At 46.8% G+C, this 22,611-nt stretch overlaps 1 protein-coding gene across 5 annotated transcripts in view; it reads right to left on the bottom strand.

The window, feature by feature from the left end:
- Positions 1–22,611, bottom strand: part of LOC128685096 (uncharacterized) — a 937,077-nt gene that overhangs the window by 516,142 nt on the left and 398,324 nt on the right. The window lies entirely within an intron of this gene.

The raw sequence follows: 22,611 nt of genomic DNA, 5'->3' as shown, positions 1-22,611 counted from the left end.
TTTGTCTTGGTGGTAATGAGCGCGTATGATATTAGCGGGTGTAGGAGCATCACCACTAGATTAACCAGGCTGTTGAGCGTGCAACCTGTGGTGCAGAGAGGTAATTGTGGTTGTGTTGTGAATTAGGGTGGGGCAGACCAGCCATACCTGTGTGTGAGGTTGTGTGGATAATGATGGTGGTGGATGGTAATAGTCAAGGTTCGTAGAGAAGCTTCACATTCATTATCATATTCGTCTTCTTAACCTTCTCTTATTTCTTCTATTCCTCTTTTTCTTGTTGTGCCAACACCACTATTCTTTGTCTTGGCTTCATTCTACTGGTCCTCCTCCTGCTGCTGCTCTTCCCACATCATTAAGGTCAACACGCCCTTGAGTCAGCCACAACTCACAGTACATGACGTAAAAGTCTCCTAACATTAGCGGCAATGAAGATGGTGCTGTCGAAAGCTCAACGTACACACACACACACACACAAACACACACCCACACACACACACAAACACACACACACACACACACACACACACACAAACACACACACACAAACACACACACACAAACACACACACACACACACACACACACACACACACACACACACACACACACACACACACACACACACACCGTTCAGGGCAGTACATATACCAGAGCTAGAGCATACGACCCGACTGAGCCAATAAAGTATTTACATTACTATGGACACCTTATAGTTGTAAATATACACTCAGTGGACCAGACGAGAGATAAATGATAATATATAACTGGAAAATACTTAAGAGCTTTGTCCCAAATACCAGAGTGACAGATATGGAAGGGAGAGCAAAATGAAGCCTGGGAAAGAACAATAAGAGAACACTGTATCAACATCCACGGACCCAGAAGATATCAGAACATAAGATCATAAGAAAAGAGGAGCACTGCAGCAGGCCTGCTGACCCATACTAGGCAGGTCCTTCATAAATCCAACAAACTAAAAGAACATTTGCCCAACCAATTCCTGCGATAATTGTAAAAGTTTTCAAAAGAAACTGGAAAAGAACCTCAACGAGACCTGGTCACAGACCGGGTCGCGGGGGCGTTGGTCCTCGAAACCCTCTCCAGGTAGTGCCTGACCAACCAGGCTGTGATGGATATGTGGGCCAGTGGGCCCCAGCAGCAACAGCCAGGTTGCAGGAAAGACCAGATAAGCCAGGAACAGGACTGGACTCCAGGAAAATTCTCGAAACTCATCAAAGGTAAAGTCATAGCCCTCCACCCCCTAACACCCACTGACAGCACTCCTCCACCACCCCTAACACCCACTGACAGCACCCCTCCACCACCCCTAACACCCACTGACAGCACCCCTCCACCACCCCTAACACCCACTGACAGCACCCCTCCACCACCCCTAACACCCACTGACAGCACTCCTCCACCACCCCTAACACCCACTGACAGCACCCCTCCACCACCCCTAACACCCACTGACAGCACCCCTCCACCACCCCTAACACCCACTGACAGCACTCCTCCACCACCCCTAACACCCACTGACAGCACCCCTCCACCACCCCTAACACCCACTGACAGCACCCCTCCACCACCCCTAACATCCACTGACAACACTCCTCCACCACCCTAACACCCACTGACAGCACCCCTCCACCACCCCTAACACCCACTGACAGCACCCCTCCACCACCCCTAACACCCACTGACAGCACCCCTCCACCACCCCTAACACCCACTGACAGCACCCCTCCACCACCCCTAACACCCACTGACAGCACCCCTCCACCACCCCTAACACCCACTGACAGCACCCCTCCACCACCCCTAACACCCACTGACAGCACCCCTCCACCACCCCTAACACCCACTGACAGCACCCCTCCACCACCCCTAACACCCACTGACAGCACCCCTCCACCACCCCTAACACCCACTGACAGCACCCCTCCACCACCCCTAATACCCACTGACAGCACCCCTCCACCACCCCTAACACCCACTGACAGCACCCCTCCACCACCCTAACACCCACTGACAGCACCCCTCCACCACCCCTAACACCCACTGACAGCACCCCTCCACCACCCCTAACACCCACTGACAGCACCCCTCCACCACCCCTAACACCCACTGACCCTAACAACACCACTGACAGCACCCCTCCACCACCCCTAACACCCACTGACAGCACCCCTCCACCACCCCTAACAACCACTGACAACACTCCTCCACCACCCCTAACACCCACTAACAGCACCCCTCCACCACCCCTAACACCCACTGACAGCACCCCTCCACCACCCCTAACACCCACTGACAGCACCCCTCCACCACCCCTAACACCCACTGACAGCACCCCTCCACCACCCCTAACACCCACTGACAGCACCCCTCCACCACCCCTAACACCCACTGACAGCACCCCTCCACCACCCCTAACACCCACTGACAGCACCCCTCCACCACCCCTAACACCCACTGACAGCGCCCCTCCACCACCCCTAACACCCACTGACAGCACCCCTCCACCACCCCTAACATCCACTGACAACACTCCTCCACCACCCCTAACACCCACTGACAGCACCCCTCCACCACCCCTAACACCCACTGACAGCACCCCTCCACCACCCCTAACACCCACTGACAGCACCCCTCCACCACCCCTAACACCCACTGACAGCACCCCTCCACCACCCCTAACACCCACTGACAACACTCCTCCACCACCCCTAACACCCACTGACAGCACCCCTCCACCACCCCTAACACCCACTGACAGCACCCCTCCACCACCCCTAACACCCACTGACAGCACCCCTCCACCACCCCTCCACTCACTAACATCACGATATCATCACTATATACAAACAATCTTCTCATAAACACATCACACTCCGCCTCGTGTCCCTCATAACACCACCACCACCACAGGTAGTTTAATTATCATAGTGACACACTGATACCTTTAACATAACACTGGAATACTTCCAGCAGGTATTGGAATCTCTTACACAGTATAACATTCCAGCAGGTACTGGAGTGTCTTACACAGTATAACATTCCAGCAGGTACTGGAGTGTCTTACACAGTATAACATTCCAGCAGGTACTGGAGTGTCTTACACAGTATAACATTCCAGCAGGTACTGGAGTGTCTTACACAGTATAACATTCCAACAGGTACTGGAGTGTCTTACACAGTATAACATTCCAGCAGGTACTGGAGTGTCTTACACAGTATAACATTCCAGCAGGTACTGGAGTGTCTTACACAGTATAACATTCCAACAGGTACTGGAGTGTCTTACACAGTATAACATTCCAGCAGGTACTGGAGTGTCTTACACAGTATAACATTCCAACAGGTACTGGAGTGTCTTACACAGTATAACATTCCAGCAGGTACTGGAGTGTCTTACACAGTATAACATTCCAACAGGTACTGGAGTGTCTTACACAGTATAACATTCCAACAGGTACTGGAGTGTCTTACACAGTATAACATTCCAACAGGTACTGGAGTGTCTTACACAGTATAACATTCCAGCAGGTACTGGAGTGTCTTACACAGTATAACATTCCAGCAGGTACTGGAGTGTCTTACACAGTATAACATTCCAGCAGGTACTGGAGTGTCTTACACAGTATAACACTCCAGCAGGTACTGGAGTGTCTTACACAGTATAACATTCCAGCAGGTACTGGAGTGTCTTACACAGTATAACATTCCAGCAGGTACTGGAGTGTCTTACACAGTATAACATTCCAGCAGGTACTGGAGTGTCTTACACAGTATAACATTTCAGCAGGTACTGGAGTGTATTACACAGTATAACATTCCAGCAGGTACTGGAGTGTCTTACACAGTATAACATTCCAGCAGGTACTGGAGTGTCTTACACAGTATAACATTCCAGCAGGTACTGGAGTGTCTTACACAGTATAACATTTCAGCAGGTACTGGAGTGTCTTACACAGTATAACATTTCAGCAGGTACTGGAGTGTCTTACACAGTATAACATTCCAGCAGGTACTGGAGTGTCTTACACGGTATAACATTTCAGCAGGTACTGGAGTGTCTTACACAGTATAACATTCCAGCAGGTACTGGAGTGTCTTACACAGTATAACATTCCAGCAGGTACTGGAGTGTCTTACACAGTATAACATTTCAGCAGGTACTGGAGTGTCTTACACAGTATAACATTTCAGCAGGTACTGGAGTGTCTTACACAGTATAACATTCCAGCAGGTACTGGAGTGTCTTACACGGTATAACATTCCAGCAGGTACTGGAGTGTCTTACACAGTATAACATTCCAGCAGGTACTGGAGTGTCTTACACAGTATAACATTCCAGCAGGTACTGGAGTGTCTTACACAGTATAACATTCCAGCAGGTACTGGAGTGTCTTACACAGTATAACATTCCAGCCTGTACTGGAGTGTCTTACACAGTATAACATGCCAGAAGAATCTGTAGTGTCTTACACAGTATAACATGCCAGAAGAATCTATAGTGACACACTTTCTCCTGTATACCACACACAGCAGTGGGATAACACACAGGTACCTATTTTTACTGCAAGGTGGGCAGAGGCAGCAGGAGTGATTAAGGGCAGCAGGGGTGTGCAGGGACAGCGGGATCAAGGGCAGCAGGGGTGGGCAGGGGGAGCAGGGATGGTCAAGGGTGCAGGAATGATCAAGGGTAGCAGGGGTGGGCAGAGGCAGCTGGAATGGTCAAGGGTAGCAGGGGTTTGCAAGTGCAGCAGGGGTAGTCAAGGACCGGAGGGGTGGCAGGGGTGGGCTGGGGTGGCAGGGGTGTGCAGGGGCAGCATGAGCGTAAACAAACTTGCTCATATGCTTCTCTGTGCCAGGTAATCCAACCTGGTACCTTGCGGGTGAGTTGAATGCTCGCAGCAGTGAGCTAGGCAGCCGGTACAACAAGCGTGGGAGAGGAGAGTGTGGGTGGGGAAAACTGTGTAGGGGAGTGTTGGAATGGGATCATGAGTAATTACTATGCTCCTCGTATATTCCCGCTATACCTTGCCAAGATGCTACGTCACACAGGTATACCAGGAAATCCTTAATTAACACATTTCTAAGGATACGAGTGTAGCAGGATCCTCAGCTCATCCTCAAGGATACGGGGAGAGGATAAGACAAGGTGGCAGGATAGTACAAGGTGAGAGGATAAGACAAGGGGGCAGGATAGTACAAGGTGAGAGGATAAGACAAGGGGGCAGGACAGGACAAGGTGAAAGGATAAGACAAGGGGGCAGGACAGAACAAGATGAGAGGATAAGACAAGGGGGCAGGATAAGACAAGGTGAGAGGATAAGACAAGGGGCAGGATAAGACAACGTGAGAGGATAAGACAAGGAGGCAGGATAGGACAAGGTGAGAGGATAAGACAAGGGGGCAGGACAGGACAAGGTGAGAGGATAAGACAAGGGGCATGACAGGGCAAGGTGAGATGATAAGACAAGGGGCAGGATAGGACAAGGTGAGAGGATAAGACAAGGAGGCAGGATAGGACAACGTGAGAGGATAAGACAAGGAGGCAGGATAGGACAAAGTGAGAGGATAAGACAAGGAGGCAGGATAGGACAACGTGAGAGGATAAGACAAGGAGGCAGGATAGGACAAAGTGAGAGGATAAGACAAGGAGGCAGGATAGGACAAGGTGAGAGGATAAGACAAGGGGGCAGGATAGGACAAGGTGAGAGGATAAGACAAGGGGGCACGACAGGACAAGGTGAGAGGATAAGACAAGGAGGCAGGACAGGACAAGGTGAGAGGATAAGACAAGGGGCATGACAGGGCAAGGTGAGAGGATAAGACAAGGGGGCAGGATAGGACAAGGTGAGAGAATAAGACAAGGGGGCAGGATAGGACAAGGTGAGAGAATAAGACAAGGGGGCAGGATAGGACAAGGTGAGAGAATAAGACAAGGGGGCAGGATAGAACAAGGTGAGAGGATAAGACAAGGGGGCAGGATAGGACAAGGTGAGAGAATAAGACAAGGGGGCAGGATAGGACAAGGTGAGAGAATAAGACAAGGGGGGCAGGACAGACACTGACGTCAAGGTGAGTCCAACAACAATAATAATAGTGAGGATAATAATAATAATAATAATAATAATAATAAATCCCTCTCTAATAATAATAAATCACTCAACTTCAGTGGGTGTGTACGTTACTCTGTCTACTTATGTGAGGATCACCAACACCAACAGCCTGGTTCACTACAAGAGTTGTGGTTAGAATGACTGGAAGTGTTACCATACAACCATGGAAGTCGATATCCCAGGAAAGGAGGGAGGGAAGGGGTGGAGGGAGGGAGGGAAGGGGGGGTTAAAACTCAATTGAAATGGTAATTTAAGAATTTAAGAATCTAGTGGTGAATCTTGCAAACAAGACAGCTACGAGGCTTTCACAACGTCAAGAGACCTGCTGCTTCACTTGCCTGACACAGCAGGGGCTGAAGAACTATACACGAGTTACACATTCACTCTCACCTTGAGTACGCACACTCTCTAGGAATGCCTGCCTTCCAGTAACCATCAGGGACTACTTAACCAGAGAGGAGATAGCGCAAAGTGACTCGTCTCTCGCCTTGACCCGTTTTCCTTCCATCATTCCAATGTGTTAATACGGAGAAGACAGTTATTAAACCACAGGACGGGCAACCATCAGAAGTTACATTCTGTACTCATTTCAAGAATATCACTACATCATTGAGAAAGTAAGCTAACTGATTAGGTGAAGGTCGTGGAGCATACCTGGATCCAGCTTGACCCTGTACTCTCACCTGTCTTACATAATACAGTACTGTAACACTGTTACACCCGGGACCACAAACAATATCAGACGGCATAAATTTTATCTTATAAAATAAATGAAAGTGTGAGGGGGAGGGTGGGAGAAAGGGAGAGAGAAAGGGGGGAGAGAGAGAGAGAGAGAGAGAGTAGACACAAGCCATGGTGAGGTAATCAGTCCCTCAACCTAGGAGTAGGTGCGAACAGCACCCTAGTCGTGGAGATTCTGAAGCAGAAGAAAGAATCCTGGCGCTTATATAGTGACGTCAGGTGAAGCAGACGAGGGCAAATTCACTGGTGGGCGGGATTCCCCAGTGGAAGTAGGTCCTTCCCAAAGAGATGGGTTAGTTGTAGTAGTAGTTGTCGTAGTTGTGAAGGTTATGTACATGTCCTCAGAATTAAGAATCCATGATGTTGCAGTGTCTGACAAGTTGTGTACGAATGGTATATAATACCGACAAGATGAGAGTAAGACACATGTGCAACATCAGATGTTGCACTTGTGTCTTACTCTCATCTTGTCGGTATTATATACCATTCGTACACAACTTGTCAGACACTGCAACATCATGGATTCTTAATTCTGAGGACATGTACATAACCTTCACAACTATGACAACTACTACTCCAGGATTCTTTCTTCTGCTTCAGAATCTCCACGACTATGGTGCTGTTCGCACCTACTCCTAGGTTGAGGGACTGATTACCTCATCTTCTGTACATAGTTCTACAAGCCATGGTGCCCCGTGGAGTGGTGGCAAAAGCTCTCGCTTCACACGGTGAGTGTCCGGGTTCGATTCCCTACGAAGGGGTGGAAGCATCGGACGTGTTGCCTTACACCGGTTGTCTGTGTTTACACATCAGTAAAATGGGTACCTCGGTTTTAGTCGGCTGGTGTGGGTCGCATCCTGGGACAAAAATTGACCTAATTTGCCCGAAATGTTCTGCATAACAAGCGACTTTCTATATAGTAGTATATAATTGATGTCACCTAGGACTGTATACTTTGTACATGTACTTGTAGTAAATAAAGATATTAAGCCCACAAATTAGCAGTTGTGGTGCAAGACGAAGGCCACAACCACACTATTTAATTTATACATACCAGAGTATGTAGCAGTTGTGACTTTGTCTCTCTCTCTCTCTCTCACACACACACATATATATATATATATATATATATATATATATATATATATATATATATATATATATATATATATATATATATATATATATATACACACACACACACACACACACTTCCTCCTCTTTTTCTTCATCATCTTCCACATTAGCATTAGTGATACAATTAGTATAATCACATCAGAGTAGAGCTGACATAAACCAGTCTGGATGATACTAATAACACCACAACCTTCACTTCTGACCTCCTCATGTAAAATGTATCTCCCATTCTCAACCTTTCATCTCTCTCACTCCTCCACTATCTTTCCCATAATATAAGGAAGGTGCCGGCCAGGGCAACTATGAACAAGCAGTTAAACACTTAGGTTCGTGTATGGGCAGTGATGTGGCCTAGTTTATGACTGGTAGTTTCTGGAGTTTATCTGGAGAGAGTTCCGGGGGTCAACGCCCCCGCGGCCCGGTCTGTGACCAGGCCTTATTAGGTCAGTGTCCCAGGATGCGACCCACACCAGTCGACTAACACCCAGGTACCCATTTTACTGATGGGGAACATAGACAACAGGTGGAAAGAAACACGTCCAATGTTTCTACTCTGGCTGGGAATCGAACCCAGGCCCTCACCGTGTGAAGCGTGTGGAGGGAAGTGTAGTGTCTCTCCAGTAGTGTCTCTCCAGTACTCTCCCTCATACACAACCCCACACATCTTATACTTCACACATATTAACTAAGAGGCAACTGGAGCCTTATACATTTTCACCTCACCAATAAACATTACATTTAAACTCATAAAACACAAACTGTAAAGGTAACCTAAAATGCTACATTTACACAATATAACACGATAATTTAGGTTATATTAAAGGAGCGATGATGGAGCAATGACCGTAACAAAGTAGTTGAACAACCAGTTCCAGGTCAGTTACCTCAAGGTAAACACAGTATAACACAACAACAATCAAGACTGATTATATTTGCTAGAGATTTTAACATCAAAATACGATCAGGAACGAATGAAACTTACATGACAGGAGGGTAGTACCTCCCTGGATGGTTGCTGTCTATCAACCCTACATGACAGGAGGATAGTACCTCCCTAGATGGTTGCTGTCCAACCCTACATGACAGGTGGGTAGTACCTCCCTAGATGGTTGCTGTCCAACCCTACATGACAGGTGGGTAGTACCTCCCTAGATGGTTGCTGTCCAACCCTACATGACAGGTGGGTAGTACCTCCCTAGATGGTTGCTGTCTATCAACCCTACATGACAGGTGGGTAGTATCTCCCTGGATAGCTGCTGTCTATCAACCCTACATGACAGGTGGGTAGTACCTCCCTAGATAGTTGCTGTCTATCAACCCTACATGACAGGTGGGTAGTACCTCCCTAGATGGTTGCTGTCTATCAACCCTACAGGACAGGAGGGTAGTACCTCCCTGGATGGTTGCTGTCTATCAACCCTACATGACATGAGGATAGTACCTCCCTAGATGGTTGCTGTCCGACCCTACATGACAGGAGGGTAGTACCTCCCTAGATGGTTGCTGTCCAACCCTACATGACAAGTGGGTAGTACCTCCCTAGATGGTTGCTGTCTATCAACCCTACATGACAGGTGGGTAGTACCTCTCTAGATGGTTGCTGTCTATCAACCCTACATGACAGGTGGGTAGTACCTCCCTAGATGGTTGCTGTCTATCAACCCTACATGACAGGAGGGTAGTACCTCCCTAGATGGTTGCTGTCTATCAACCCTACATGACAGGTGGGTAGTACCTCCCTGGATGGTTGTTGTCTATCAACCCTACATGACAGGTGGGTAGTACCTCCCTAGATGGTTGCTGTCTATCAACCCTACATGACAGGTGGGTAGTACCTCCCTAGATGGTTGCTGTCTATCAACCCTACATGACAGGTGGGTAGTACCTCCCTAGATGGTTGCTGTCTATCAACCCTACATGACAGGTGGGTAGTGCCTTCCTAGATGGTTGCTGTCTATCAACCCTACAGGAGAGGTGGGTAGTACCTCCCTGGATGGTTGCTGTCCAACCCTACATGACAGGAGGGAGTACCTCCCTAGATGGTTGCTGTCTATCAACCCTACATGACAGGTGGGTAGTACCTCCCTAGATGGTTGCTATCAACCCTACAGGATAGGTGGGTAGTACCTCCCTGGATGGTTGCTGTCCAACCCTACATGACAGGTGGGTAGTACCTCCCTAGATGGTTGCTGTCTATCAACCCTACAGGACAGGTGGGTAGTACCTCCCTGGATGGTTGCTGTCCAACCCTACATGACAGGAGGGTAGTACCTCCCTGGATGGTTGTTGTCTATCAACCCTACATGACAGGTGGGTAGTACCTCCCTGGATGGTTGCTGTCCAACCCTACATGACAGGAGGGTAGTACCTCCCTGGATGGTTGTTGTCTATCAACCCTACATGACAGGTGGGTAGTACCTCCCTGGATGGTTGCTGTCCAACCCTACGTGACAGGAGGGTAGTAACTCCCTAGATGGTTGCTGTCTATCAACCCTAAATGACAGGAGAGTAGTACCTCCCTGGATGGTTGATATCAACACTACATGACAGGTTGGTAGTACCTCCCTGAATAGTTGCTGTCTATCAACCCTACAGGACAGGAGGGTAGTACCTCCCTGGATGGTTGCTGTCTATCAACCCTACAGGACAAAGGGTAGTACCTCCCTGGATGGTTGTTGTCTATCAATCCTACATGACAGGTGGGTAGTACCTCCCTGAATGGTTGCTGTCTATCAACCCTACAGGACAGGAGGGTAGTACCTCCCTGGATGGCTGTCTATCAACCCTACATGACAGGTGGGTAGTACCTCCCTGAATGTTTGCTGTCTATCAACCCTACATGACAGGAGGGTAGTACCTCCCTGGATGGTTGCTGTCTATCAACCCTACAGGACAGGAGGGTAGTACCTCCCTGGATGGCTGTCTATCAATCCTACATGACAGGAGGGTAGTACCTCCCTGGATGGTTGTTGTCTATCAACCCTACAGGACAGGAGGGTAATACCTCCCTGGATGGTTGCTGTCTATCAACCCTATATGACAGGAGGGTAGTACCTCCCTGGATGGTTGCTGTCTATCGACCCTACATGACAGGAGGGTAGTACCTTCCTGGATGGTTGTCTATCAACCCTACATGACAGGAGGGTAGTACCTCCCTGGATGGTTGTCTATCAACCCTACAGGTCAGGAGGGTAATATCTCCCTGGATGGTTGCTGTCTATCAACTCTATATGACAGGAGGGTAGTACCTCACTAGATAGTTGCTGTCTATCAACCCTACAGGTCAGGAGGGTAATATCTCCCTGGATGGTTGCTGTCTATCAACCCTATATGACAGGAGGGTAGTACCTCCCTGGATGGTTGCTGTCTATCGACCCTACATGACAGGAGGGTAGTACCTTCCTGGATGGTTGTCTATCAACCCTACATGACAGGAGGGTAGTACCTCCCTGGATGGTTGTCTATCAACCCTACAGGTCAGGAGGGTAATATCTCCCTGGATGGTTGCTGTCTATCAACTCTATATGACAGGAGGGTAGTACCTCACTAGATAGTTGCTGTCGATCAACCCTACATGACAGGTGGGTAGTACCTCCCTGGATGGTTGCTGTCTATCAACACTACATGACAGGTGGGTAGTACCTCCCTGGATGGTTGCTGTCTATCAGCCCTACAGGACAGGAGGGTAGTACCTCTCTGGATGGTTGCTGTCTATCAACCCTACATGACATGTGGGTAGTACCTCCGTGGATGGTTACTGTCTATCAGCCCTACAGGACAGGAGGGTAGTACCTCCCTGGATGGTTGCTGTCTATCAACCCTACATGACAGGAGGGTAGTACCTCCCTGGATGGTTGCTGTCTATCAGCCCTACAGGACAGGAGGGTAGTACCTCCTTGGATGGGCAGTACTTCCATGGAAGGTTGCTCTATTGTACGATAGATTTCTATTAAAGATAGTCTCTAGCCATTCGTCTTTAAATCCCTCGATTTATTACCCATGTTACGTCGACTCTATATTACTCTCTCTCTCTCTCTCTCTCTCTCTCTCTCTCTCTCTCTCTCTCTCTCACACACACACACACACACACACACACACACACACACTCAAGAACACTGCAGGATAATAACAGCAGTAATAATAATAATAATAATAATAATAATAATAATAATAATAATAATAATAATCTTTAAAATCCTTATATTTCATCGGTGTGTGTGGGGGAGGGGGGGGGGGAGCGCGTGTCCGTAGAGCTGCCCGTTATACCGTGCTGTTCCAACATATAATAATATAATATCTTTATTTACTACAAGTACATGTACAAGGTATACAGTCCTAGCTGACACCAGTGACATATTACTACATGTACTTGTACAAGGTATACAGTCCTAGCTGACACCAGTGACATACTACTACATGTACATGTACAAGGTATACAGTCCTAGCTGACACCAGTGACATACTACTACAAGTACATGTACAAGGTATACAGTCCTAGCTGACACCAGTGACATACTACTACATGTACATGTACAAGGTATACAGTCCTAGCTGACACCAGTGACATACTACTACATGTACTTGTACAAGGTATACAGTCCTAGCTGACACCAGTGACATACTACTACAAGTACATGTACAAGGTATACAGTCCTAGCTGACACCAGTGACATACTACTACATGTACTTGTACAAGGTATACAGTCCTAGCTGACACCAGTGACATACTACTACAAGTACATGTACAAGGTATACAGTCCTAGCTGACACCAGTGACATACTACTACATGTACTTGTACAAGGTATACAGTCCTAGCTGACACCAGTGACATACTACTACATGTACATGTACAAGGTATACAGTCCTAGCTGACACCAGTGACATACTACTACAAGTACATGTACAAGGTATACAGTCCTAGCTGACACCAGTGACATACTACTACAAGTACATGTACAAGGTATACAGTCCTAGCTGACACCAGTGACATACTACTACATGTACATGTACAAGGTATACAGTCCTAGCTGACACCAGTGACATACTACTACATGTACTTGTACAAGGTATACAGTCCTAGCTGACACCAGTGACATACTACTACATGTACATGTACAAGGTATACAGTCCTAGCTGACACCAGTGACATACTACTACATGTACTTGTACAAGGTATACAGTCCTAGCTGACACCAGTGACATACTACTACATGTACAAGATATACAGTCCTAGCTGACACCAGTGACATACTACTACAAGTACATGTACAAGGTATACAGTCCTAGCTGACACCAGTGACATACTACTACATGTACATGTACAAGGTATACAGTCCTAGCTGACACCAGTGACATACTACTACAAGTACATGTACAAGGTATACAGTCCTAGCTGACACCAGTGACATACTACTACATGTACTTGTACAAGGTATACAGTCCTAGCTGACACCAGTGACATACTACTACAAGTACATGTACAAGGTATACAGTCCTAGCTGACACCAGTGACATACTACTACATGTACTTGTACAAGGTATACAGTCCTAGCTGACACCAGTGACATACTACTACATGTACATGTACAAGGTATACAGTCCTAGCTGACACCAGTGACATACTACTACAAGTACATGTACAAGGTATACAGTCCTAGCTGACACCAGTGACATACTACTACAAGTACATGTACAAGGTATACAGTCCTAGCTGACACCAGTGACATACTACTACATGTACATGTACAAGGTATACAGTCCTAGCTGACACCAGTGACATACTACTACATGTACTTGTACAAGGTATACAGTCCTAGCTGACACCAGTGACATACTACTACAAGCACATGTACCAGGTATACAGTCCTAGCTGACACCAGTGACATACTACTACAAGTACATGTACAAGGTATACAGTCCTAGCTGACACCAGTGACATACTACTACATGTACATGTACAAGGTATACAGTCCTAGCTGACACCAGTGACATACTACTACATAGAAAGCCGCTTGTTATGCTGAGTATTTCTGGCAAATTAGAAACCATACCACGGGCGGGATTTAAACCCGCGGTCAGAGAGTCTCAAAACTCCAGACCGTCGCGTTAGTCACTGGAACAGCTAGCCACAGTAAGATTCGTCACACTAGGTATATTTCTACACCATAGGAAGGTTATCATAGGCACCACTGTGGTGCCTATGATAATCTTCCTATGTACTATACAGTGTGAATGTAGTGGGTTACGGTGGGTCAATCTGCAGCTCACTCACCCACCCGTAGCATCACTCTCAACATGTACCAGGTACGATGTTGCTGAAGAGGAACCTACTTATAGTCTGTTACTGTGTGCACCAGGACGTTGATGTTGAGTACTCACCTGACGCCCTCAATCCTCGCCGCCCACACGCCCACTTACCTGCAAGTGAATAGACAATAGATTAGCATAATACTAGGGGGAGACGCCCCCTCAACTACCACTAAAACCAAAATATATTGAAGTTTTTTTCAATATTACGAATAAGAACAAGAAGCCACACACACACACACACACACACACACACACAATCAGCGAAGAGGCGGGGCCAGGAGCTATGAATCGACCCCTGCAACCACAAATAGGTGAGTGTAAATAGGTGAGTACACACACTCACACACACACACACACACACACACACACACACACACACACACACACACACACACACACACACACACACACACACACTCAAATAGACTAACTTTCCAGAGGTTAATTGTGTATAATTAATATTGTGAGGAGAGGTCACCACGAGTGACATCAAGGTCACAGTGGTGACAAGTGACCTGTGACACGCGTCATCTGCCGCAATGTTGGAACCGCCGGGTCACAACTGTGAAAACACAAGCCATCCCGAGAGAGAAAGAGAGAGGTGGTGATCTACTCGTTATTCTACTTATGCCACCATCGTCACTTTCACTGCCTCGTCATCGTCACTTTCACTGCCTCGTCACCGTCACTTTCACTGCCTCGTCACCGTCACTTTCACTGCCTCGTCACCGTCACTTTCACTGCCTCGTCACCGTCACTTTCACTGCCTCGTCACCGTCACTTTCACTGCCTCGTCACCGTCACTTTCACTGCCTCTTAATTTCTACTATTCCCTTCCTTTGACCTTCACTATCAAGTTCACTATTTTTTAAGGAGTGATGGTGTCAGGTTATGGTGACATTTTATGGTGACAGGTGATGGTGACAGGTAGTGGTTACAAGTGATGATGACAGTGGTGACAGGTAATTGAAATGACCTTGAAGACTTTTACCTGGATTAAGAATTACCATAAATTATCTGGATTAAGAGATACCTCGTGTCAGAAAGAGATGCACTGTGCAGCACCTGTGTACCTATACAGTGCCTGTGCAGTACCTGTGGAGTGCCTGTGGTGCACCAGTGCAGCACCTGTGTACCTATACAGTGCCTGTGCAGTACCTGTGGAGTGCCTGTGGTGCACCAGTGCAGCACCTGTGTACCTATACAGTGCCTGTGCAGTACCTGTGGAGTGCCTGTGGTGCACCAGTGCAGCACCTGTGTACCTATACAGTGCCTGTGCAGTACCTGTGGAGTGCCTGTGGTGCACCAGTGCAGCACCTGTGCTGTGCTGCGCAATAACGTGAACAATCTATCAGCAACTGTATGCATATAACTGCTGAATGACTGAGTTGCTTACACCTGTGGATGAGAGAGAGAGATGGGTGCCAGGTGGCACCTATGTCAAGTGCTGGTGCCAGCTTTAAGGACTGTTTTCCCTCCTAATCCTCCCCAATTCTCCCTCTTTTCCTTCCCTATCCTCTCTCTCTTTCCTATTTTCTCTCTATCCTTCCTCTTTTTCCAGACGTTTGATGACAATCACCGTTATGCTTTAAGTAATGGTGTCTTAAAGTCGAGGTCCCTTTACACTTACTGAGTAATATGTATGTGTACTCGTCGCTCCCCAGCTTTTTTATAAGAAGTATTTTGTACGGTCTGCCAAGCTTCTTGCTTTCACGTGGAGTAATTTCCGTGTGCAGGTTTGGGACCAATTCCTCCGGAATTTTTCTGGTGTAGATTATATATCTCTCTAACCAATATTTCAAGGCACACAAATCAAAGGACTTCAAGTGCTTCCAGTAGTTCAAATGCCTAAGTTTATGCGAGCAGTGAATGTTCGCTGTATGGTTTCCAGTTCTGCATATCTCTTACCTTGAAGGGAGCTATTAGTACGTAGCAATATTCCAGTCTAGACACAACACGCGAGGTGAGGAGTTTCACTACTGGCTCAGCATCTTTTGTTTCGAGTGCTCTAGTTATCCAGTCAATCAATTTCTTCGTGAATGTACAAATAACATTGTCATGATCCTTGAATGTGACACCTGACTTGTCACTCTCAGGTCTCTCACACTTAACTTCTACTCTACGGAATCATGAGAGTTCGTTTTGTACTTTGTTCCTGTCTTTAATTCCTCAACGTTGCTACAGTATAATAATTGAAATTTGTCATTATTGAGAATTTTATTGTGATATGGTGTTGTGATTTATATTCTTGTGTATAATATATAAGAAGGGGAAACAGAAGTGAAGCAAGAACTAGGCCTTGAGGAACAGAGCTTTTTACTGTGGTAGCCTCCAGTTTCACTGTTTATCACTACTCTCTGAGTTCTGTTTGTTATGAAATTAAATATCTATCTGCCACTTTTCTAATTATTCTTTCTGTACGAATTCTGTGTGTTATTACACTATGGCCACACTTGTCGATTTTTTTGTTTTTGACAAAGTCATTGTACAGTACATCAGCATTCAGCTTGTCTTCCGGCACATCCGAGACCATATTATAACGATCTAGCAAATGTGGAGGTCAGAAAAAACCTGCTGTAAACCCGTAACTGTAGTGGTTCTACAGTCGCATTGTGGCTACAGTATCTCACTCATTTATTTATCATCAATGTATGTTGTCTCTTGTGAAGCAAGTATCTCACGCTACATGTTACTCACGCCTTGGATTTTACCTATGAGAAAAAGTAGTTTGGATTTCTTCTAATTACATTTATGACTCGATCTGTTTTACCCTCTGTCTCTCCTTGACTCTACATGTAGCATTCAGTGTGTGCTCGCCGCTTTCTATTTCTCCAAGCAGTCTGGCTCTTAATTAAATGTTCAAAAAGTCTGCTATCTTTGAGAAACTCTACTATCAGTCGTCTTCGCCTACAGAGGAAGCGCCTCTCTCTCTATAATTTACTTCTCTTACTCTATTAAAGACGAGTCTGAAGCGTACGCCAGACACAGTTTTTTAATTAAAATTGCGAAATTGACACCTACACACTCTTACTACACACACCTAGCCACTGGGCCAGCTGGCCCAGTGGCTAACGCGTCGGTCTGGAGTTTATGACTCTCTGATCGCAGGTTCTAACCCCGTCCGTGGTATAGTTTGCAATCGTATCACTACGATTTCGTGAGTCATAAGGACAGATACCTATTTGAAGTCAGTGCCGGATCAGCTGGGCTGTGATTCGAACGTTGGACTACGTGCTGCCAGCAGTAACAGGCCAGTTGATGAGGCCCTGATACGCCGGGAGGCCTGGCTATGGACCGGGCCGCAGGGGCGTTGATTCCCGGAATACCCTCCAGGTAGTCAGGTGGGTTATTCTATTATTATAAAGGGGAAGCCCTAAACCCGTCGGATTATGCCGCGCCTGTGGGGAGGATGTGGAATGTATTCAGACTTAATTTAGGGAACTGGAGCACAGATCCAATTCCTTAGATCAAGAGCGTCTCACCAACGTCAAGGAACCTTCCTCGAGGGGGGGGGATTCTAAGAGTCAGGAAGGTCGTCGTTGTATCAGTCTTCACAGACCCTGCAACACTCCTCTCTCTCCTCTAGTTACCAGCATCACAGTATCTAAACTGGATTTGATTCGTGAAAGGAAGGATTTACACTCTCTAAACTGGGTCTGGTTTTCTTGTTTTCTTCTAATTACGAGACTGGTCTCGTGCACCCCTTGGCGAGTACACACACACACTGTTACAAAAAAATGCGATATCTATAAATTATAGACATCTACAGAGAATACTACGTCTGCCCCTCTAGCATTCAACCTGTTTCTGGGTTTTTGTAACAAGCAGCCAGTATACTGGTCCAGTTATCCGTTAGAACTACAATAAGTTTTAAAAGTGCTTTAGGATTGCAACTGACAGGATATTAACTAAAGAAATAAAAATTGAGATGTTTATTCACAAAGTTAGCTGCTACACTTCTCTCGTAGTAGTATAGTGCTGAAGGCACAATTTATATCTTTATGACTCTTAAAGTACCGTCTGGTACGTTATCAGCAATTATAACAATACTAGTATATACAAGCAAGTGTGTGAGAATGTGTGTATGTGCTCAAAGTTGTTTGTTATGTCTCAAGACTCGACTCCACTTAAACAGTGACTGACTAAATGTCCTCAAATAATCTAACTTCTTGACTAACCAGGCAATCAAAATAGCTTTCTTGAACAGTAAGACGAACGATTTGCCGAACAATCTAACAAGGAGTAGCACAGCGCCAGGAACAAGGAGACAAAATAACGACCCTAACTGTGGACCTTTAGCAGATCCTCCATAAAAGGCATAAAACTCCCTTAATACTGAATCTAAGTTCGCTGACTACGACAGCGCACAGATACCAGACAAGATAAGTCAGAAGCTATAGCTTAGGACCTGGGTTAACTTAGAGTGTCAGTACGACACAACCTCAGTAAAACGTAAAACCATAAGACTGAAATATGCTCTGTGAACAGCTACACAGAGCTACGAGAAGTATGTTTTGACTCACCACCGAAACCATAATCTACCAAAACAGTCTAAATAACGAACAAACACCCAGAGACAAGAGATAAGGAAAGAGAGGTGTTGGTCGAACCAGGACCAGCAGAGGAAAGAGCGAGCAAAGGAGGCCAATCTCCAAGCTCAGGTGCAATCACGTGACTCTCCCGTGGACTCCCGAGAAGGTGGCAGGTAAACAAGCGAGGTGGAAGTAACAAGGTAATAACAATGTTGGCAGCCACTCAACACTCTCCAACAATCCCACATAATAACAAATAATAATATAAAGCAAGATATTTTCAGTTTAGCTAATACTGAAAATATCACCAATATAAAATTATATGAAAGATAATATACATGAAATATACAGTATGTACATTGGTGCCCAGTCAGGGGGAGCAACACACACACACACACACACACACACACACACACACACACACACACACACACACACACACACACACACACACACACACACACACAGGGGTCGGTCCTAGGACCAGTGCTATTTTTGGTATATATGAATGACATGATAGAAGGCATAGACTCAGAAGTGTTTCTGTCCGCAGATGATGTGAAGTTAATGAGGAGAATTAAATCAGATGAAGATCAGGTAGAGACCTGGACAGGCTGGACACCTGGTCCAGCAACTGGCTTCTCCAATTCAAGTTTGCCAAATGCAAAGTCATGAAGATCGGAGAAGGGCAAAGAAGATCGCAGACGGAGTAGGCTAGGTGGCCAAAGACTCCAAACCTTGCTCAAGGAGAAAGATCTTGGGGTGAGTATAACACCGAGCACGTCCCCGGAAGCACACATCAATCTGTTAACTGCTGCAGCGTATGGGCGCTTGGCAAACCTGAGATTAGCGTTCCGTTACCTAGGTTAAGGAATCTTTCAAGACACTGTACACCGTGTACGTCAGGCCCATACTGGAGTATGCAGTACCAGTTCGGAACCCATACCGGGTCAAGCACGTTAAGAAATTAGAGAAAGTGCAAAGGTTTGCGATAAGGTTAGTTCCAGAGCTAAGGGGAATGTCCTACGAAGAAACGTTAAGGGAAATCGGCCTGACGTCACTGGATGACAGGAGGGTTAGGGGAGACATGATAACGACATACAAAATACTGCGTAGAATAGACAAGGTGGACAGAGACAGGATGTTCCAGAAAGGGGACACAGAAAAAAGGGGGTCACTCTTGGAAGTTGAAGACTCAGATGAGTCACAGGGATGTTAGGAAGTATTTCTTCAGTCATAGAGTGTTCAGGAAGTGGAACAGTCTGGCGAGTTATGTAGTGGAGGCAGGAAGCATACATAGCTTTAAGACGAGGTATGATAAAGCTCGTGGAACAGGGAGAGAGAGGACCTAGTAGCGTTCTGGGAAGAGGCGGGACCAGGAGCTGAGGATCGACCCCTGCAACCACAATTAGGTGAGTACACACACACAAACTAACTACACACACACACACACACACACACACACACACACACACACAAGAGAATGGATCCTGGCTAGCATCCCACGCTCTGCCTTTCACTTGCATCTTTATCTTGCTTCTCCATCTATCTTCTTTCCCTCCCCTCTGTCTTCCCCTTCCTCTCCTCTTCCCTCCAACGCCCTCATCCACCCTCCCCTTACTCACGTCCTGTCCCTCACAAGATTTCACAAAGTGATCACAGGTGTTGCTGGATATGTCAGTCACTACCGCTGTCTTACACGGCTAATGTAATACTGTTTACTGTGACGACGATAGTGGTGGTGATGGTGGTGATGGTGGTGGTGGTGGTGAAGGTGGTGGTGGTGGTGGTGGTGATGAATGTGATGATGATGGTGTTGGTGGTGGTAGTGGTGGTGGTGGTGATGGTGGTGATGGTGGTGGTGGTGGTGGTGGTGGTGGTGGTGATGGTGGTGGTGGTGGTGGTGGTGGTGATGGTAATGGTGGTGGTGGTGATGGTGGTGGTGGTGGTGGTGATGGTGGTGGAGGTGATGGTGGTGGTGGTGGTGGTGGTGATGGTGGTGGTGGTGATAGTGGTGGTGGTGGTGGTGGTGGTGATGGTGCTGGTGGTGGTGGTGGTGATGGTGGTGGTGGTGGTGGTGATGGTACTGGTGGTGGTGGTGGTGATGGTGGTGGTGGTGGTGGTGATGGTGGTGGTGGTGATGGTGGTGGTGGTGGTGGTGGTGGTGGTGATGGTGGTGGTGGTGGTATATGAATACGTACTTGGAATGCTGTATAGAAACCCCTGGTTATGGAGAGCATTTCGGGCAGCATAAGTTATTATTGTACCCCAGGATGCTACCCACAACAGTCAGCTAACACTCAAGTACCTATTCACTGTTAGGAAACATGCCTAATATTTCACCCCTGCCGGGGATCGATCCCAGAACCAGTGGAAAATCAAGCGAGTTTTGCGTGAGTCTAACGGTCCTTCAGGGAGGTTAAGGATTTTGCAAATCTAGATAGGAAAATTTTGGCGGCTTGTCTAACAACTACAGGAGCTCTAGAAGATCCAGAATATCACACACTACCTGGTATTTTAACTGTCAGGTCTGTAGAGGTAAATCTTATGTTATCTGAGTATGAGATGGCAGGTGCCTGGATTGGACTTAATATAAATGACTTGAAGGATGATTCGAAGTAGAAGACATGTGTTCAAGACAGACCTTCAGTGTGTGTGAGCTGAGGAAGCTACCAACCAAGATAGACCTTCAGTGTGTGTGAGCTGAGAAAGCTACCAACCAAGATAGACCTTCAGTGTGTGTGAGCTGAGAAAGCTACCAACCAAGATAGACCTTCAGTGTGTGTGAGCTGAGAAAGCTACCAACCAAGATAGACCTTCAGTGTGTGTGAGCTGAGGAAGCTACCAACCAAGATAGACCTTCAGTGTGTGTGAGCTGAGGAAGCTACCAACCAAGATAGACCTTCAGTGTGTGTGAGCTGAGGAAGCTACCAACCAAGATAGACCTTCAGTGTGTGTGAGCTGAGGAAGCTACCAACCAAGATAGACCTTCAGTGTGTGTGAGCTGAGGAAGCTACCAACCAAGATAGACCTTCAGTGTGTGTGAGCTGAGGAAGCTACCAACCAAGATAGACCTTCAGTGTGTGTGAGCTGAGGAAGCTACCAACCAAGATAGACCTTCAGTGTGTGTGAGCTGAGGAAGCTACCAACCAAGATAGACCTTCAGTGTGTGTGAGCTAAGGAAGCTACCAACCAAGATAGACCTTCAGTGTGTGTGAGCTGAGGAAGCTACCAACCAAGATAGACCTTCAGTGTGTGTGAGCTGAGGAAGCTACCAACCAAGATAGACCTTCAGTGTGTGTGAGCTGAGGAAGCTACCAACCAAGATAGACCTTCAGTGTGTGTGAGCTGAGGAAGCTACCAACCAAGATAGACCTTCAGTGTGTGTGAGCTGAGGAAGCTACCAACCAAGATAGACCTTCAGTGTGTGTGAGCTGAGGAAGCTACCAACCAAGATAGAACTTCAGTGTGTGTGAGCTGAGGAAGCTACCAACCAAGATAGAACTTTAGTGTGTGTGAGCTGAGGACGCTACCAACCAAGATAGAACTTCAGTGTGTGTGAGCTGAGGACGCTACCAACCAAGATAGAACTTCAGTGTGCGTGAGCTGAGGACGCTACCAATCAAGATAGAACTTCAGTGTGTGTGAGCTGAGGAAGCTACCAACCAAGATAGAACTTCAGTGTGTGAGCTGAGGAAGCTACCAACCAAGATAGAACTTCAGTGTGTGTGAGCTGAGGACGCTACCAACCAAGATAGAA

This window comes from Cherax quadricarinatus, chromosome 5 (assembly GCF_038502225.1).
Source record: "Cherax quadricarinatus isolate ZL_2023a chromosome 5, ASM3850222v1, whole genome shotgun sequence".
Taxonomy (NCBI): domain Eukaryota; kingdom Metazoa; phylum Arthropoda; class Malacostraca; order Decapoda; family Parastacidae; genus Cherax; species Cherax quadricarinatus.
This window is presented reverse-complemented; position numbering and strand designations above follow the sequence as displayed.